Below are 21,108 nucleotides of genomic sequence, written 5' to 3' on the forward strand. Positions count from 1 at the left end.
TCGGAAAGTGGGCCTTTGAAACAGAAAAGACGGGATGCGAGCAGAGTCCCCGCAAAGCTCGAAAATAACGAGGCAGCAGAACTGTCAGGAGCGCGACTTAGAGAAAAAAATGAAGTAAAAGGAACACATCGGGAAATGTCAAAACTCCCCAGTGGGATACAACAACACTTCCGAAGAGATGTGGGTCACAGCGCCCGTGTCAGTTGGAGCCCTTCGCTCGCGGTCATTTTAAGAAATCTGTTTAATGTCTTTAAAAAAAGATAAAAATAGAGCACATGCTATCTATTCCTGTCATTGCCACATAGCAATAAGTCACAATGAAGCTTAATGTAATGTAAAAACGACAATAGCAGAAAACCAGTTCAGAATACTATGGGTAGCGGAACTGTACATTCATTTCTTAAATTACCATGGGGATATCATGCAGATGCTGTTGTACATTCATGTTGCAGCTTGGATGTTAGTGAATATGAAATATAAAGAAAGATAAGAATGGCTAAAATAAGAATAAAGGAATGCACTGAATATTTTCATGCCACACAACGACAAAAGTTAGAGCGTAGACTGACAGTTTAAATACGAGTGGGGGAATAATATTTTGGCTCCATGGGGCCAGTTTATGACCTATGTCTGTTTTATTGTGGATCTATCTGAGGATGCTGATGGTTGGTCTCGGGATTTATTGAGTCAGGATTGACCTGCTGCTCCTCTCTCCAGGTTTTATGGGTCGCAGGTCATGAATTACTACCAAACAAGCCCACATCAATGACTTGTTATCCATTGAGGGACAGAAAGAGATAAGAAAAAACTTAAATGATACCTCAATGTCTGGATGTTCTCTCACAAAAGACTGTTGAACTGCCTTTTGAAAAGAATGCAAGTTTACAATTGTTTTACAAGATTGGGATCATAATAACGCCAAAGTGACAAAGTGCCTTCTGCTCCCCAAGAAGAAGAAGAAGATCTTAGAAATCTGTTCATATATCCCCCACACTGATACCACCTCTAATAACACAATATTGAATTCCACATTGGTAAGACACAGCCATGGATGTGCTGATATCACTGTTTGCTATGGGAAACATCCAGGTCCAAAGGAATGACCGAAACTGTGATGAACATAAACCTCCTGTACTCTGTAGTAAGTGCTGTAGATATGATGTTGATGTACAACAACAATCCAATATGTCCATTAATCCAGATTAAATTGAATGCGACAAATCAAAGGCTATGAAAACTATGGCATTCAAATTGTCCAAAATAAACATGATTTCATGTAATGATTTTTAAATGCAGTAGTAGATGAATAGAAGTAGTGGTAGGCCAATGTATTGATAATTAAATTGTTGAATCTAATCTTGCAAAGGTAATTGATAAATAAAATAAAATAAAGTTAAGTGTTAAATACATTCAGTATTCATTAAATTTGTATGTACATTTTATGTACATTTTTGTGTGCGTGATACTTCAAAATCCTATTTATGTCTTGGGTTAATTTGCAAACACTAACAAAGGTTGAGATTAATTAATTCACTTTCAAAACCCACTTTTCCAGTGGTACAAGCCTTATCAAGGGCACGTTTCTGTGCGCGTTAGCTCAAGTTGTTATTCTTGGAAAGAGTGATAATAAAAGATTGCTTCCATCCATAAATGAGTGTCTTTGTGTACAGTAATGACCTCTGTTATGTGTTTGACCTTCGCTATGCAGCTTTGTTGTTGCTGTGCTGCTGTGGATGGTTGATTAGTGACATCCAAGAGCATCGCACATTAGTAGAAGCCAGTCATGGTGTTAGCGGATGGGAAACCATGCATACAATAATTGTGATGGATTTTTTTTTTCTGACAATAAAAACAGTCAACCAAAACAAATCCCAGGATGGTGGCACATGTGCTAAAAAAAAACACAACCATCCAGTTTCAATCAGGACATCTGATCACTCTAGTGCTGCCTGAAAGTGCTGAAAATAAGCGACGATTTGCGGGTAATGTGAATTGTTATATGTGTGTGTGGGTTGGAAATTCTCAGCGATAATTCTGTCTAAAATGGAACAATGGTTTCAAAAACAATGCCTCGCGAATCGCTTTAGGTTTTGCAGCAGGAATAATCAGATTTTACACCACACTTCCACATGCAACTTGTTTGCATTTCTGTCCTTCAATATCTGGTTAGTTCAGCTTGTCCCTCACTTGACTGTCTCAATCTGTTTTGCTGATCAATCTCTCAATTTCTAATCTTCTGTCGCTCTCGTGTGAAATTGCTGTGATTTATTTATACAAGTGTTTCTCTGGAGAATGAACTGTTACTTGTTTCCTCCCTCAGTAAATGCAATCTCACCACAATATGGTCACAGCAATCTGTCTTTATTTAAGTCCCCATTTGCCTTCTCAGCCACTGCTGTGTGGGTCATTCACTTCCAGTCTGCTAAAACTGGCCTTTAGCATCCTCAGTACCTCATTTGTCATGTTTCACCCTAAGAGTAAGGCTTCAGTTTGGTAATAAGTGCAATTGTTTAACACTTTCAACATGGCTTCGTGGTTTATATTGTTTGCCTACAATGAAACAAATATGATTTTTGGGGCCATTGAATAGACCACTGTTGTTAGCCATTCAATTAATAAAATAATGGAATGATTAATGAATTAATTAACTAAATCAAGTCTAATATCAATCAATGTTGTAGTAATGAAATAAAATATTATTTCACATGTTGTTGAAACTAATCACTCAATCTTATTAAATTAAATCAATGTGACAAAATGTTATGAATGTGAAAGTAAGTTATAAGTCATGACATTTGCTATGTTCCTATACTGTATGTATGCTGTATGTGTCGTGCTGTAATAAGAAGTCGGCTCACTACAGGCGGACAGTGAAGGCGTGGCTCTGCCCCGGCTACATTCTGACCCAGCGGTGAAGACGAGCCATCTGACTTGAAGCCCTACATCTCAGCACTAATTACAACATCTGTTGCCAAGCAACTGTAGCAATTGGGGCCTTTAGGGTCCAGCCGTGGATTAGTGGTCCAACCGGCTCTACAGGAGCCTGTGATGGATCTACTTCTACCCCCAGTGGCCCCCTCCAGCCTTCTGATTTAGAAGTGTCAAGTATATAACACACAACAATATATATTCATTTATTCTGTATAACATATCTGTGCATATCTATGTTTCATGCATTTCACTAACTCAACCTCTTCCCTAGAGTTTTCTATGCTGTCTCGTCTCACATGTTCTTGAGGAAGCCTGTCCTGTAGAGATGAAGTCCTGCTAGAAACCCATGCAATCTATTCATATTAATATCATTAGTCATATTTACATTACTATGATAGTTGTTGTTGCTGCTGCTGTCTTTCTGTTCGTCTCTCTCTCTCTCTCTCCTTTTTTCTATCTTCTCCTATCCTCTCCTATCTCTCACCCCAACCAGGCAAGGCAGATGGCCGCCTACCTACAGCCCGGTTCTGCCTGAGGTTTCTTCCTGTTAAAAGGGAGTTTTTCCTTGCCGCTGTTGCCAAGTGCTTGCTCATTGGGGAATGTTGGGTTTCTTTAGAAGTTCTGTATGTAAAGTGCCTTGAGATAATCTTGTTGGGATTTTTTCTATATATAAAGTTGAATTGGAAAGTTGAACATAGAGATCTGAGTGTAGCATGGAACCTTCAATGGGTTTAGGAGTTCCAAAAATGCAGAGAATGCAATTCTGGCTGTGTTCCCACTAAACACAAACAGACACAATAAGAATAAAAAGCATCATATGTCTCATTTAACAACATTCTGAAGCTCCACACTGTTCTTTTCTCAACTCCACATCATCTCATCCCTATCCTCTGCATAGCCTCCTCAACGGGCAATTATGAAGCTGTTTTGTCTAGTATGACAACAAAAACACATTCAACACATGCCACCCTCTCCCCACATGCCCTCCTGTTCCTGTCTCATCCCTTTGTGAGTTATGTCTCTGGAAAAAAAAAGGCAGACAGCAGTCCCAAGACCTCCTCCTCGTAATTACCACCCCTGTTTTTACCACGGGGATGCCAACAAGCTAATTACCGAGGAATAATCTCATGTTTGTCAAGACCCCTGCAATCTCGGCTGTGTAAACTGTGCATCTTGTCAGATCGTCTCGCACACAAAAACACACAGGCAGTCTGTCTCCCCCACACGCACAAATATCAAGATTCGTATGATCTAATCATCTCTGCAATTAACATTGCAAAGTTGTGAATTCTGACAAACATTTCTGTGAACCGATGAATTGAGCTCCCAGTGCCAGGTAGCTCTGCATATTTATCGTAGGGTGAACAAGAATCATGAGTGTGTTACATGCATGGGTGAAGGCTGAATCTGCCGTCAGAACAGCGTTATGGGCCACTTTGTATCCTGATTATGGGTGTAACCGTATCACGCAACACTAAAGCCAAGCGTGATTTAACTTTATATGATAAATATATATCATCTATCACTCTGATGATTAGTAAAGTGATATCTCTTTCTATATTTGATGTGATTTTAATTAAACTAATGGCAATAACAGGCCTTCAAGGTTATGTTTCGCCGTTATTGATTTCATATGCTTACGTGCACTTGAGTAATTTTTGGAAGAAAATCAATACCTTTTGACTTGAGTGGCATGCTGGTATGGCTGAACAATAAAAAATAATAATAAACTATAACTGGCTTTTCTGAGGAGACTTATAAGGATGAAGCATGTCGTTAAAATATGTATAGCGCTTTGTCGTCCAATAAGTTTCCTATTTATGTGAAGTTATTGGTTTATATGATTGTTATATAGAGTAAGTTAATTAAGACTAACAGAAATGGATAATCTCACACGAAGCAATAAAGATGTGATCTCAAATACAGTTGGGAAACATTAAACAAAGCATAAAGTGAGGGTTCTCAATAAAACTTATTATTATAACTTATTAAAACTGATTTACTTTTATAAAACTAGTCAGGGACCACTGTATTTTTTCAGTAATTAATGAAAATGAATGCAAATCTACATGTTTGAAATGATCAAAATCACAGATTGCCTTTAGCCATAACATTTGCATTGCTTTAATTATTCTTTTTAAAAACTGTCAGCTGAAGTTTTGGACAATACAGACAAAAATATAAAGATATTGTTTATTGCTTGCTCAAATGCTTAAGTTCAAGATATCAGGAATATACTAGGGGTAAATTACAGATCTGCAGTGTTTGAGCTCTATGGACTGGGTAGAGAAAAGCATAGATACTGTATGTAGTTTCTGTACATTATAGGTCTGTGCAGCCTCACAATTAAGTTAGCAGGCCATGTGCTGAACCATTGAACTGGGAGCGTTCCACTGAATCTTTACCCTCTCTAACATGAGCCAAGCTGAGGGGAAAATATATAATTGTATCACCCTTCCTCTTACAGATGCTGCAGACTAACGGTACTGCTATCATAGCACAGCCGGGGTCAGTACTGACTCGAGGGTGTCTATTGTCTCAGCATAAAAGCTTTTCCTTTAATGGCCTGAAGTTTCAAGTGAGCAAAAGTCAAACTGTACATTTTTATTTCACCAATCATGATGTTACAATGTAACCATGCCAACCAGCAATTACAGTGATTTATATACTTTCCTACTTCAGCTGACCCAGCTGACTTTTGCATACCTTAAGGTTTGGTGAAAGGATGTATTGAAACTGAAGCCACTGTGCAGAAAAATCAAAATGGACACCCATTTGAGGTTAGGTGTCGTTATCCATGCTTCTATAACTTTGTAAAGACGATAAAGAAAGCCAAATGGGTTTAAACTCTTGCAGAAAAGATTCCCAGATGGTGTGAAAAGATGAAAATGTAATAAGATAGTTGCAGAGCAGAAAAGTAGCACTGACAGTGAAAGTGTATGAATTCCCTTGTTGTTTCAATTCTCAGCTGGCTGTCTGGTTTCATCAAACAATAGGACATAGGAATTCTCATGCTGTCCACCATATGTGTATTGTGCTGACTAGGTCTATATCTGTTTGAAACAAAGGTTCTCTTGTTCACTGAGGACTTTGCAATGATATACTTAAGTCACAGAATGTTAGACTGGCTTATATACATATATGTACAGAGTCACATAATCTGAAAACTAGGTCATAAATGCAGCAGAGTGAAAGTTAAATTCTCAAGTGAACTGACCGATGCATTTATTCTAATTATAAATCATCGGTTACACTAAGCAGTGATGAATGGTGCGACATGACTCATATATTACCAATTAGCATTTCAGTCCATAACAATGACAATTCATCACTTAGAAACACAGAACATATGCATCTCCATTACTACCGCATACATTGATAAAACGTATTGATGCAGCAGTCAACACGTACGCTGGGAACCTCTCCACCAGCTTTACAAGGCTGGACAAATATCAGCTCTAAGCAGTTGTTTCCGCGCTTTAGGTGGGCAGGTCATCACTCCACAGATCAGCCTGCTGCCTCCACAGAACATAGCTACCAAGTCAGCAGTAAGGGGCTCATATTTATTTATAATACACCACCATCACACACTAAGGGTTTGTGCTAGGCTGCTGACGATAAAAACTAGGACAAGCTGAAAGAGCTCATGAGTAGTGGGTGTTCCGCCAGTCTGAAGAAGAGTTTCCTCTGTTGACCTACCACTTTACTACCGTTTTGATGTTATTAATCCAGAAAAGGTTTACTTTTGCCGAAAATTCTTGCTACACACATTCACACCCGTTAGCTGTGCACTTACACAGAATAGCCGTGAGCATCTAAAGCAGTACAGTGCCCTGGACAAGAGCACCTAAACCTTCCCGCCCCGAATGCTAGTTGAATCGCCACACTCTCCTCTCTCTAACCTTTAGGACACTTCTTCTCCCCATCCTCCCGCTAACACCCTGCTTCTGTCACAGTCCACCTTCTCTGCTGACCTCCTTCTGAGTGACTGTGGTCCTTGCAGTCCACCCATCTAGCCATTAATAACACACTCTGCTCTGTTTTTTCCTGCCAAACAGAGCAGCGCTTCCCTGTCATCTTGACACAAATTAATTCCGCTTATTTATCTCCTAGCACCAAGGCCGGCATAGCCAGAATAACTGTTTATGGAAAAAAAAAGCCGAAGAATTATAGATGGTGTGTTCCTGACGACAGGGTAATTTGTTTCTCAAATAAGACTCAGGATAAGGTTCATAGCAATCATTTTGATAGAAGAAGTCCTTAGTTAACTCTATTCTCCACCTTTGAGTCTCGGCATCTGTTTGGGGTGTTTGTGTTTGTAGAACTGTGTGTTAATATATGGTTTTCCATATACAGTTAACTGTGTGCATGTCATTTTTGCCCTATCTTTAACTTCTATTTCTTCATGATTCCTTGCATGAAGTCATAAATACAAAGACAAGTTAGTTTGCCAAAGAAAACAGATTTAGATTTAGACTTAATCCTTCACAGGAAAACACAGAGTGTATCTGTGTGTGACTATTTGTCTTTGTTTTGCTGTTTTTGTTCATAACAGTTTCATCAAAAGATTATTTATAGGGCTAATGTTGTTCTCACAATGCGGTCACAGCACTGCAAGGGATGAATTAATGTTGTTTCACGTTGATGCATTGCCTTTAATTCAAAGTAAACACTGAATATATGCTCCCTTTAAGTAAGAGAAGAAAACTAATCACCTGTTACTAATTTCCTTATTTGCATCATGTGTATGACATAAATTGACTTTTCTATTATATTTTATTTTCACATTGGTATTGCCATGTTACAACACCAATTCAATTAAACTAAATGCAGTTCTAGTTGGGTTTCGGGAGATGGTTTTTAAACCTAGCAAAATGATTTCAATAATATAAAATTTCAATACTTGCTACATTACCATTACAAAACAATCCTACAATACATCATCTACGACACAATAACTATGGAGTCTATTGCCATCAGCCTATAGGTCCCACAGCAGCAGAAGCAGCAGCATCTGCTCATTCAAATCTAAGCTGCTCCAGCTCCACTGACAGTGAGAAATGGATTTAATAGCCACGGAACAGCTTGTCAGCAGTCTAAAAAAACCACAGTGTTAGGAGACTCTTTTTTACTCATCTCTGAATCCCCAGGGTTCTACAGTGGGAGGCTCACTGGGAAGATTGGAAAATACCGTTGTCAAAATTTCATCTGCTGCTTCTTTTCTTTTGCAATGTACATTTCTCATTGTGTACTCGCCGTAAAAGCTGCTCCAGTGATTTATGTTGCTGGTTTTGATGCCTTGATGTATTACATGCATCATAATAACTCGCAAGTGGTGTTTGATGGAATCTGTTGTAATCGCTCCGCTGTTCCTAACTAATATGTAATTCCTCACAAGAAGCAAACAATGATGCTACCTTTCCAGAATTTTGCTATATATTTCCAAAATAAGCATTTAATAAGAGTACGTGTTTGGGCTTTTTATACACATGGAGGAATTAAAAAAAATGGAAGACGAGGCAGGGGAACGCTACATTTCACCATTTACAAAGAGAATACTTCACATTTCAATTTTCCAAAGCACCATCTTCATAGTTGATGTTGTGTTTCTTCTCTCCCTTTCCTGGGAGTGCTTGGAGAGGTGTGAAATTATTCCATTGATAATCTGCGTGTCAGTACACTCTTGGCCCATACATTGCTATACCATTACAATGACAACTTAAGCTAGACAGAAATTCAATCTAAACACCATGAACTTTTATCATTGTTTTAGTGTATGAGAGGATATATAGATTCAAAGCATTACGTATCTTTGTTATAAATGTTGTATATAAGGCTACTGCAATACTTTACATCATCTTAATAGAAAGCAATGTGAGGAATGTAGGGCCATGGCTATCTCAGCCATAATTGTGCAGAGTCCTATCTAGCTGACGTCTCTCCAGGGGAACAGTAGGCAGCTCAGGGGCGTGTTGTTATATTTCACACTTAATGATGTGCGAGGGATCCTCAGCTCCTATCTGCAGGCCTATTTTAGTCACTGACACAGCCTCTAAATTACACCTTAACAGCACACGCAGCTCCAGCAGTGATGTTAAATGTTACATATCTGTATAGCGTTTTTAAGGAAACATTAGTACATACAAATAGAATCATCAAAGGCCAGTCTAGCATCCAATAGCCAGCCATCCTTGGGTTGTGTAATCAAGATTCTCGAAATCCTTATATTCTAAAGGTTCAAAATGTGTTCACATTTTTAATTTTAGTACTATTAAACTTTAGATAACCTTGTTACCTAAATTTACCAACATGATATGCAAAGGCGCAAGTCCCACAGGGCCGAGGATCCATGTTCAGCAGCTTCAGCTACGTCTACTCCAACACAAGCTAAACAGCGTGGTCTTAATGTGCCAATGTGTTGAGTGACATAGAAAAACACCCCAAAGAGCAGCAGTTATACATGTCCACTCTGTTGTATTTATTTGTTAAATGTCAAACATTGGTAGTCAAATTAAAGAGAATGTTTTGCCTTGAAGAGTTTCCAGTGCAGCAGAAAACTAGGGCAACATCCAGTATTCAAGCAGAATTAAAATAACATGGCAATTACCCCCCTCTGTGCTTGTTTCTGACTTTATCAGAATGAATTATTGATGGGGTGTTTAACATAATATGGTATACCCTACCTATGCTTATATCTCATGTAGCCCTTACAGCTACATACTCTTTCTGATTAATTATTCTGCACTAGTTCAAGTTCATGGGTTGAACATTATGAAAGGTGCAATACCTGAGAAATGTATCCAGTAAGTCTAAAGTTTGATAGGTCCTTTACTTTCTTTACATAAACATGAAGGACATTTAAATTTACCTGCCGAAACACCTGGTTAGGCTGAGGCTAGTGAGCAGTTGCTTGGCCTGAATATGGCTGTTTACACTGAGTGTGCACAGTGGTGCAGTAGAAAGGGTGAATAGAGGTGGATTGGAGTGTTTTTTGCGTAATGCAGCAAGGGTTGCAAAGCAAATGTTTCAAAATAGACACCTAAATAAAACACGGAAAGGTGCAATATGTAAACATAAGGGAAAACTTCTACATTGGCACATTGTTTCAAGATGGACTAGAAAACCCTATCTGGAGAATCCAGCTTAGCTTTTGACACACAAGACAGAAGCCAGTATATAAGAGAGAACAGCTTTTTTCTGAACAAAGCACTCCCTTGCTGCTGTTTAGGAGACATTCTCTATTAAATTTTGATTTTTAATTTCCTGTGGGCGAAGTGTTCACATTCAACACCTGAATTAATTTCAAGCAAGCAGAAACAATTTCTGTTCAGGTGGATGTGATATGCCTCTCTGTCACAGCCCCACTATAGAATGTAGCCTAATGGGATGCAGAAACAATGTTCTGTTCAAAATCTGTGTAAAAGAACCTTCATGCTTGCAGTTATAATTCTTAATTTTGTTTCCTCCTCCCTCTGGATTTTGTTGGCATTTTTATAGCATTACATTGTTGTGTGTATGTGTAAGTTGCAAGTTCTGCTTAGCCCTTCATTTGTGTAGCATATTGATGTGAACATGTAACACATCTGGTAAGTACAAGGCAAGTAAGTGAGCATTTATCACTATGTTCTAGCCGGCCCACCAGGGAAGAGCATCAGTTTTTGGATGTAGAAGTAGAAGTGCATCAATGTGTTTTAGAGCATTATAGCATTGGAACTATTTGAAAATAGACCCTGAACGAACATAAGACATTTCAATAGTATGTCCCCTTTATAGTAGTATGTCCCCTTAAAGTTCATGCTACACAATCTAAACTTTAACCTCCATCTAAACTTTAACCTTGATTAATCACATTTCACCTCCTCCTAACTATTCACAGTACCAGAATTTGACATAATCTGCATATCCTGTCTGGCCTTGGAGACACATAACTAACCGATTTGCTACATTGCCGTTCTGTAAATTGCAAATTCAAATGATGCGTTCACTGTCATAATAAATTAACTGCCTCAGAGGGAAACCTGGATCAATCCCATGAGCTCAAAACTGCTCAAAAGTAGCAATATAAATAACAAATGACATTGATGATGAAAATAAATGATTTGGGTTGGCTTGATTCAGGTAATCACATTAATTCCCAGGCGCCTTGCTGTGGCAGCTTCATGGGAACATGGACATTTTGACAGCTCCCAAGTGACCTTCACTTGAGCAGAGGGACAGAAATATCATCTAAGCAGGACCAACTGAAAGCAATATATTTACAATTGATAATGTCATCCCCTATAGACATGTTCAACTCAGAGGTTCAACTCTAATGATGTATAAAGGTTCTGATATCAAGCAATGTTAAACAAGGGAATGAGTTCAAGACTAATAATGGGATTCAAGTGAAACACCGTTTATATATTTCTTATAATATACATAAAGATAATATTTTGTGGGGAAACTAACATGATCATTTTGGTATCATTTCCATTCCAAGATGAAGTTATTATACCATCTGTCCTTGCAATACAGGGACAAAAAAGTGACAAACAATTATATAAATGATAAAACATTAAAGAAGTCGTGTATATAATTGTACTGAGATATTTCGGTCGGTGTCACTGAGAGACTGGTTTTTAAAGTCAATTATTCATTTAAGCAATAATATCTTTCATAACCTTTTTAAATTAAGTATGAATCATTTTACATTTAGTTGTAAGAATTAGATGGATAAAGAACTCAGTCTTCTGTTTTTTAGCAAATGTCTTTAAAGGGAACAGAATGCAGTGCTCTTGTTTTCATTTAGGGCTTTATTTGAAAACCATTTGCTTCCTGTAACAGCATAATGGGAAATGGGAATAGCACGACCATTTTCATCTTGCTTTGAGGTAGATTTCATCTACAACCCCAAAACAGGACTGAACTGATAACTAGAAAGTAATTGATACAACAGCTATGGATCAAGTGAGGTCATCTTTCTTTGACACACACTCTCTCTCTCTCTCTCTCTCTCTCTCTCTCTCTCTCTCTCTCTAGCTCTCTCTCTATATGTGGGCAGTGCACAGGTGATTTGAATCCGACGAATGGAGGGAAAAAAAGCTTAGGCAGGAAATGAGAGGGGAGAGCAAATGAATAACTCAGGAGGTACATGAAGTCACTGCACCGAAAGTGAAAAACATTTCCCTTAGATGAGCTGTGGAGCGAAACTGAGCCATTGATAAGGCGGGATGGTATAAAATGTAAACCTCAGTCTCATCTCAGGCTCCATCGCTGCTATTTCAATACATATTTCATTATAATACACAGATCATTGATTGAGAGTAGAAAAAGTACAAGTATTCCAAAGCAACAGAACTACTGCTGTTCATGTGTCTTACCTTATCTAGAGCCACGCAACCCAACATTTGTCTTGGTAGTACATTAAATATAACATACAGTATCTAAAAAACATATACTGTGCAACAACTTCCTTAAGTTCAAAGAAACATTGAGTTCTTGGGGGAGGTTTGGTTAAGATATGGTTCAGGTAAGGTGGTTTAAAACACTAACAACTTATTTCTAGTATGGATCTGGAACATTAAAACCAAATGTATTAATGAGTAGTGACATACCTGGACAATACTACAGAGATACATTGAAGTACTAGTACAACTACCAAGTCAGACAACCTGACAAAGAAACATGATGACATACTGTATTTAACAATATTTCAATTAGTATAAATAATTCAAATGTGGCCTAAAACTGTCTAAGCCAAATGTCCTCTTAAGCAATGATGTGATTTACAAGTCATTTCTGGCAAATCCTTCTTAATGTGAATTGATCATCCACAAAATCCTCAGCCAATACTATTCTTGGCCAATCACATTAGCAAAGAGTTTCGTGCCCACATGCATAAATTCAAAAGCAAGCTGTGTGCAATCTCAGCACCTATGCAATCAAACTGCTTTCTCACAGGAAATCATTGCCAGGACCCTGAATTGCAAAAACTTTTCAGATTAAAAGCACAATCTGTGATCCAAATGTCACCTTTCACTACCATCTAAAAATGGAAGATTAGGAATTTATGCATATATACAGTATTTATATATATATATATATATATATATATATTGTAGTGCCGAAGGACGGGAGTCGGAGGCGGCGTATTGAGTTTTAACGTCCACTTTATAGACATGCGGATTCACTCGTCTCGTACAATCAATACAGCAGAACAACCCTTACGGACCGGAAGTCCGTGCCCTTTTAACCACCGTGGGGAACACACCTACCCACACCATAGTCCGAGGGGGAATTATGTATAATCACCACAATATATAGTATATGTACAGGAATGTGGTTTGCAATCCACATTGTTACGCAACTTTTAGTCTATGTATGATTTTTCTGAACAACTCTCTCAACCTATTTAGAAGAGCCGAAAGCATGAGGAGAAAAAGAAATATGTAAAGGGAATACAGGTCTCCCTTTAAAGAATGCTTCTGTCCCTCGGGACATGTTGGTCTTGAGCGTAATGACTCTCAGTACAGGCCTCCTGAGACAAATTGCCAGTGACCCCCATGGATTTTCCAGGGCACACTCGATTGGAAATGGACTATTCAATTTCCCACAGGGAGCCTTGCCATTTCCTCGCTATGCATCACTGAAAAGGCATTCACTTTTGGGTTAAGCTGACCGGAAAAAAATATTCACAATACATATCAATAGTGTGATAAATCCTGAGCCATTATTTAGCTGTTTTTTTATAATATTGTTTATTAAACTCATCTCCTGACATTCGTAAGGCTGATTTATTGTGCTATTTTTTGCACTTAAACACTACATTCTAGGAGAGGACAGGCAAGGACAAATGAATGCTTATTGCAATGTGAGTAATTCCCCATAAATTAATCAGTGTTTCCTTTTCTCCTATATGTCTGCAAAGTAACATATTGCAGTCTCATAACGGAGGAAGATGAATGAACATTGCCTCCATTAAAGATGAAAAAAAATCACAATGTCTTTGAAAGCAGCAACGCCACTAGTAGCTGATCATAAATCTATGAGAAATAGCCGTATATATCTCTCTAACACATGTGTTGTGTTCTATTCAACTCACTTTGTGACATGCGCTGAGAGGATGATTTCACATCCTTTGCAGTACATCATTACATCACCCAGAAGCTTTCCACTGGTGCAGGCTACTGAACCGGCCATAAACCATGATCTAAAAGCTGAAATATAACTAAACAAACAGACATGCAAAGGATGCATTTCATAGTCTCCAGCTGAAGTATAGGTATCTCCCTATTATCTATTTTCTGCTCAGATTCATCCATTTCTTTCTGCGGGCCAAGAAATAGAGTTTTTCATCACTGCAGTCTCTCAGTGGCATCGACCAGCAATATTGATCTGGAGCAGATCTCCTTCCACTCTACCTGGGGAGCCAGATGAGCCTGGTCCATATTGATCCAACCTTTTTATTCTACATTCTCCTCCGCCCTTTCTTTAGGTCGGGGGAAAATTATCTGCTTGTCATCATTCCATAATAAATATTCTTTGGGAAAGGCATTGATAAATATTAATTGAAAGTCCGCTGTTGCATTGTGTTATCGCCATGATCTATGCTTGAAGAAACGCTGCTGAAACCTGCCTCCCGCCACAAACGCTCTGTTCTGACAGTTCAGACAAGGTATGGAACGAAACTGCTTATCTGATCGAGTATCCTCGATATGAAGCTGGGACAATGAGGCAAAAAATGTCTGTCAAGAAGCCAGAGACACAGACAGGTCGGATGCACCAAAATAAACATTTGCTAGAAACAAAGAAACCTAATTTTCTTCCTAAACAAGAAAATACTATCACATGACTCTAGGCAACAGTCTGAGTGTTTTTCTTATTTCCCTTCATTGCAAAGTTTCCCTCTGTCTTTCGTATTTACACACTTCTGTTTCACTCTTTATCGTGCTTCTCTTTCTATAAAGTATACCCTTCCTCTCTTCTTTTCTTCCCAGTCTTCTGCTGTAAATCCTTGACTCGCTCTCTCATCTCTCTCATTCTGTCTTCTTGCATCCCCCCAAGGAGCAGAATCAGTGGTAATGTACTAATCTAAGGAGCTTTAGTGCTGTCTTGCCAATCTGCTACGTCAAAATACACAAATCTCACTGCGGGCAATTACAAGCCTTTCTTCTTTACACTGCAAAAGAGTTTCTGTTGCAGCTGAAACAGCTTTAAAAATGTTTGCAACCAGACAGGAACAATTACTTTGGGAGATTCGTGATGGTCCTCACATGGTAGAGTACAGACATGAAAAAGATCAAATTGTGTAGTACGTTATAACTTAGTCAAATTGTGTAGTATGTTACAACTAAGACCTTTCATAGCTTTGTGTATGGGCAAGTTGTGCACATAGGCCAAATACTGAAATAGAAATATCTCATACTGTAAAAACTATTAAAATGTAAAATGTCTTCAAATATGTGCAAATGAATGAAACGTATGGGAGAAATGCTCCTGGGTCTGAAAAAAATCAGCTATATTTTGGTTGTTCCAAACATTTTAACACCCAGTATTGAGCAAACCAAACTGTTAAGGGTTTTTTATGTTCACATTAACAGCTAAGTAATCAACTTGGTATATCAAAATGTGTTAATTAGACAAGTGTGTAGCCTGTGTTTCCTCGTGCATTCTAACATCAACAAGACAATAGCAAGCAATTGACTTATGCACGAATGCTGCTGTTGCCTCATTTTTCAATTTGTTTGTGATTGGCATTTGTTCGCAAATTTTGAGATAGCCAGGAAATGTAATGTCGCGTTTGTACATGTAACATTATTCCCTGAATCGGGAGGAAAGCAAACAAACCACAGGTCTGAAAACAGCTCAACTGTTGATTACGTTCATATATATTCTTATATACTGTATACATCTACCCTTCCTTCACTTACTGTATAACCGTGTTTTTGTACTGTCGTACTTTTTGGGGGCAAATTTACCCTGCAGCACAACTTTCTGTCAACCAGTCATTCAGAACCAATACTTTTCTCTTACCTTTGCTTCTAGTAACAAAACAGAATAACAAAACAGTGGCTGAGGCTCTGAGCAGGTTCTCAAATGTCTTTACTTTGTAGAGTTGAGGCGGTGCGGTGGTATATACGAGTTTCCTTATAACTGCTCTGAGTAGCAGATCGGGATGACAGGTTTGTTTATATGATGCAGATTTTCTGACTTTTGGCTGCACTTTTGGTGGTCTAAGACTGCAGATACACTGCCGTATAAGGGTACGTATAAATATGCACCCGATCAGATAAACAACATAGGCTCTATAAATAAATGACCTTGCAAAAGAATGTGGGCTATCACAGGCTTGGCTGTAATTTCATGACAGTTCAGTCATTATCGAACCAAGATAGAGCACTACATATAACAACCAGTCTTTTTTCTATTCTACACCACTTGGTTTTGAACGTTGCTTGTCTATATGTCCTGTTTTGGAGAATTAATCCGTCTTAAATAAAAGCCAACTGTGCAAAACATGTTTAACAATGTTTAGACGTGGAAAGATATGTGGAAAGATATGAGACATTTTTGTATCTACGTATCTAAAAAGAGTGCCGTACTCTTTCTGGAGTAAGGAGTAGCAGAATGTTGTTGTGCATCAACTGTTTGATGCAGTGTCTGAGCCTCCTCCACCATCTGCTATTAAAATAATCATAATGTTATATATCATTATTCCCATTTACTATCATTCACACTGTGGAGAATCTGAATAATAATGTGTTGGTTTAGTTTTGACTGCATTTCAGTGGCTTCTTCTCAGTCAGAGCATACAGGGCGACAAGTTAATAGTTTCTGTTGCACTCTGCCAGTTCCTTTTAGACAGAAGAACATTCACACTTCTTATTAGCAGCCCTGACAGGGTCCACTGCCTGAGGCTAATGGAAGAGGTTTGTGGAAATTACATTGTGAAATCATTCAGTATTTTTCATAATTTTATAAAAGCTTCCTGGCACAATAGAGTAAGTGGGGGGCTTTGAAATTTAGGTTACCCGTGATAAAATGGCATTGCCTGCTAAAGCGTTCAAAAAGGCAGGAATACTGAAGATAAGAAATACCAATATAATATGTTACCATGATGAATATATTCCTGTACTTCCATATTTAAAAATGGATGTGGTTCGAACTGCTTCGATTGCACTTTTCCCACTTGGACACGGAACACAGAAAAGAGTTATTTGTTTGTTTGGAACATGATGTGTAATACCTCAAAGGTACATTCTACAATTTTGAGTTAAATTGCTCTCGTAGCCAGCTGTGCATTGCATTCTGGGCTGCTAACAAGCACGGTAAACAGAAAACCTGATGCTGGTTCATTGATACTGTGTGCCCTGATAATCATGTACGCCAGCTTCTACAAACCACACTGACTATATCAATGGCTTTGGTTGGCTTCTCTATATGAAATCAAAACAAATTAAGGGGAAAATGCAACAAAAGTAATAACTCCATTTTGACATAGAGTCTAGCTTTGAAGCAAAGGTTCTTCAGCAGCACATAAACATGACTGGAGCTCCATTTTTCTGCAAGAACTCGGATTCCCCAAAATTTGCGCTTAATGGAATAGAGCATTCTTATAAATAATGTATTTGTTCACAGATTTCTCTCTTTAAATCACCAGATTTGAAAGTCTCCTCATATGGCCAGTAGTCAATTTGTATTTAACATGCTGCCTTGCAAACTATTAAAACTATCAAAAAGAGTTAGAGATACTGCCTGGTCACACCAAGTCTGTGAAAAAAAATATTGAAACTAAGAAATGCATTTTTATGTTCACACTCACACACTGGGCCAATTGTTATGCATGGCAAATGTGCACCAATTTTTATATTATCTGAATGACAAAAAACTAATCGTCCAATAAAAAATAGACTTTCATTCACATGAAGGAAACAAATCAACACTTTGAGTTTACAACACAAAAGTACAATGGATAAACAGGAGGAACTGATTTCCACCATGAGGAGGCGTTGCAAAAGGTTAGCAGGTCTCTCACAACATCAGTGTGCCAGACTGGCAACCGTTGAAAGAATTATTGATGGATTAAAACCGATAAATGCATGTCGCATGTCGAAATCATGTCCATTCTGTTTGCTCCAATTCTTTAACTTTGTCTGACTATGTGAAAGATTTAATCTATTGAAATTTGTATTGTACGTTTTATTATCAGATGTGATGTGTGCGTGTTTTTATTTATGAGCCCCTAGACTTTGAAACATTGACTTACTTTAGTGCAGTGATGGGCCCAAAAAGTATTAAGGAGCATTTACTAAAAAGGTCAACTCTATCAGTGGCAATATAAAAATGGTTTAGTGAGGAGATGTGGCCCAGTGTGTGTATGCATGTGTGAGAGAAGCTGTGCTTGTCTGTTGTCAGGGTGCCAATAATCGTGACTCGATCTCAGTCACGGTTGTCTTGTTTCTTGTGGACACTTTTCTTGTGCAAACTTACGAAAGAAAATGGCAAAAATTGGGGTTGGGATATTTTGTGGGAAAAGATCTGTTGTGAATTTGTTATCAAGTATTTACTTTACGCAGCTTTCAGTTGTGCTCTTTTGGGTTTGGGGCTGTCAAACGAAAAGATTTGATTTAGTCTGAGTACGTCTTCTGGCTGAACTTTGCATAAAGATCACCAGAGACAAGCACTCAACACTATTTTAGACCATTCTCATGCAGGAATGTCTCAGTGATGACTTCTTGCCTGGCAGCAGGCAAAATAGAAGACTGAAACTACATGGAAAGTTAATATTGAAGGTTGAAGCTGAGAAGTTGTAATCCTGAGGGAGTTTGTGAAGCTGAAAGGATTTGACTGACTGTCTGACTGTCTTCCAGGTTACATGTGAAACTACAAAAGGCAACATCTGCTGTTGATTCAAGGCACATCACATGGTATATTGTTACCTGTCAGATAAAGCAGTGAGACACGTCTTGACAAATCGCACAGTGACACACTATTTCCACATTGCTTTCAAGAATGTGCTGTGCACTCTATTTACTGCAAAGGGGTTACTATGTTCAGTGGTTCCTCTTAAAATATGAAGCACATTTCCTCCAAACGATGAAAACCAGGACAATCCATGCACATGATTATACCTTGGAGGGAAGAAACAAAACAATATGGGGGACCTGTAATGTTAAGCACGCTGATAATTCCTTGCATAACATTAACTATTAACCAATCTTGGTGAATCTAGGTTAAAGTTAATGTGTTGTAATTCCAATTTCCACATACAGTACGTCAAGTGAGGCACTCCATTGTTGTTTCTGTTTGTTGCTGAACTCACCTCACTCCTGCAGTAATTACTCACTAAACTATGCTGAAATTCTAGTTAACAGTGTGTATCCATCACTGTAACTTGCCATGAAGAATGTAAACAAACGCACACCTCACTATACTCAGTCAACATGTACACGATTAAATAACAGCAGCACTAGGTTTCATGCTGTGTTCATTTCATAAACTTGCTGTCAGTCCTAAAAGTCATAAAGCATTATTTACCAAATATTTAAATGAATACCAGTGCTAGTGGTGTGTATTCTCATGATTTGGATGTGAGTCCCAAATCAAAGGCCCTATTGCTTCACTTGGAATTGTCTAAACTTATGACTTGCTTGTCTTGACTTATGACTAGAGACTTACTCGTGACTTGAGACAAAAAAAATGACTTGGTCATATCTTCGCCAGGTTTGATAAACCAACTGCTCTATTAAATTTTAATATATCAGTATGTACAAATAGTGATAAAGCCATTGGTTTTGTTTCCACGAGGTCTGGGTTCTCATCTATAAAACATACAAACAAAACATGTCCCTATATCACTGCAACAACTCCCCCAAAAACATGTTTACTACATATGCCAACTATATGAATATTTCATTGTTGTTGTTTATATTGTTACAGCTCACAAACTGCAGCCGATTTCTGTGCGTGACAACATGAATAAATAACCTACATCCTGTTAACTCGTGACACATACCCAAAACAAAAACAAACAACAAAAAAACACAAGTGACACAAAATGATGTCAGAAAGCAAAAGTTGTAGCCCATTCATAAGAGATGAGACCTAATACAAAAGGAATGATTTGGAAAAATGCAATTAAATTATCCATTTAACATGCAAATAATGCGGAATCCGCTTTACCAAACCACTAACGTAAATCGAAACAAATGTGCAGTTTATAATGACAATGGCGATTTCCAATTTTAGAATGTGAAAGCAATTATATTTGAAAAGCATATTCATTTAAAAATAGCACAGTTGTACCTGTAAGCCAGAGTGTACAGCCTGCAGGCCCTCTCAAGCTGCACATGGCAGTGTATTGTGATGACAGCAATTAAATACCCTACTTATTTGTGTGCCTGTGGTATTATGACTTATTGTACTGTACCCCCTGCTCTCTACAGCTGGATGGAAACAGGGTCCTAAGTCCAGTGTCAGTTCACCAGCTAAAAGCAACTCACATAAACTAGTCCATCCTCAAAGGAGCAACCACGAAACCAAATATAAACTACACAAGTGGTTAAATGTGACACAAGAGCAGCTATAGGGGGATTAAAACAGACAATTAATGTTTATATCCCCTGGATTCTATAACACAGCAAGGTGGATGTTTGTCTTTGTGACCACACAAACAGTGAGTGTGTCTGTATTGGGCACACAGTGCCTGACATGGGGGGCCGACCAACTATAGCCCAAATTAGAAGCAGTGCGCTATGGCAGATTTGTGCTGCATCAGCATTCCTCCAATATCTCCCTGTGGTTCACCTTCTGCCATGGCTACTCTAAGATCGTTCCTTGGTATAACGTAATAAACAGCAGTGGGCGGTGGATGATGCCATAGACACGACTGTGTTAGCTGCGTGCTCTGACATTGATCATTTTCTACGGCAATGATTTTGTACAGTCGTATTTAACAAGACTAAAGCTAATATTTTGAAATCCATCTGTCCATTAACTGTTACGCTTTCAAACCTACTCATATGCATCCATTTGCGCAAATAACCAACCAGTAATTCCACTTACCTTGGAAGATGGGTATGATGGGAAGATTTCAGTTTTGTGTGCCCTTGTGTATGTAAGTACATCACACATGTATGTATGTATGTTTATGTGTCAATGTATCACTGGCAGCAGAATGTCCCAATACAAAATGAATCA

At 38.3% G+C, this 21,108-nt stretch overlaps 1 protein-coding gene across 1 annotated transcript in view; it reads right to left on the reverse strand.

Annotated features, from left to right (window-relative positions):
- LOC143012559 (neurexin-1a-like) overlaps positions 1-21,108 on the reverse strand; it is a 216,299-nt gene that overhangs the window by 174,908 nt on the left and 20,283 nt on the right. The gene's annotated exons all lie outside the window — the stretch shown is intronic.

This window comes from Genypterus blacodes, unplaced genomic scaffold (assembly GCF_046128005.1).
Source record: "Genypterus blacodes isolate CSIRO-AG114 ecotype Tasmania unplaced genomic scaffold, CSIRO-AGI_Gbla_v1 ptg000012l_1, whole genome shotgun sequence".
NCBI lineage: Eukaryota > Metazoa > Chordata > Actinopteri > Ophidiiformes > Ophidiidae > Genypterus > Genypterus blacodes.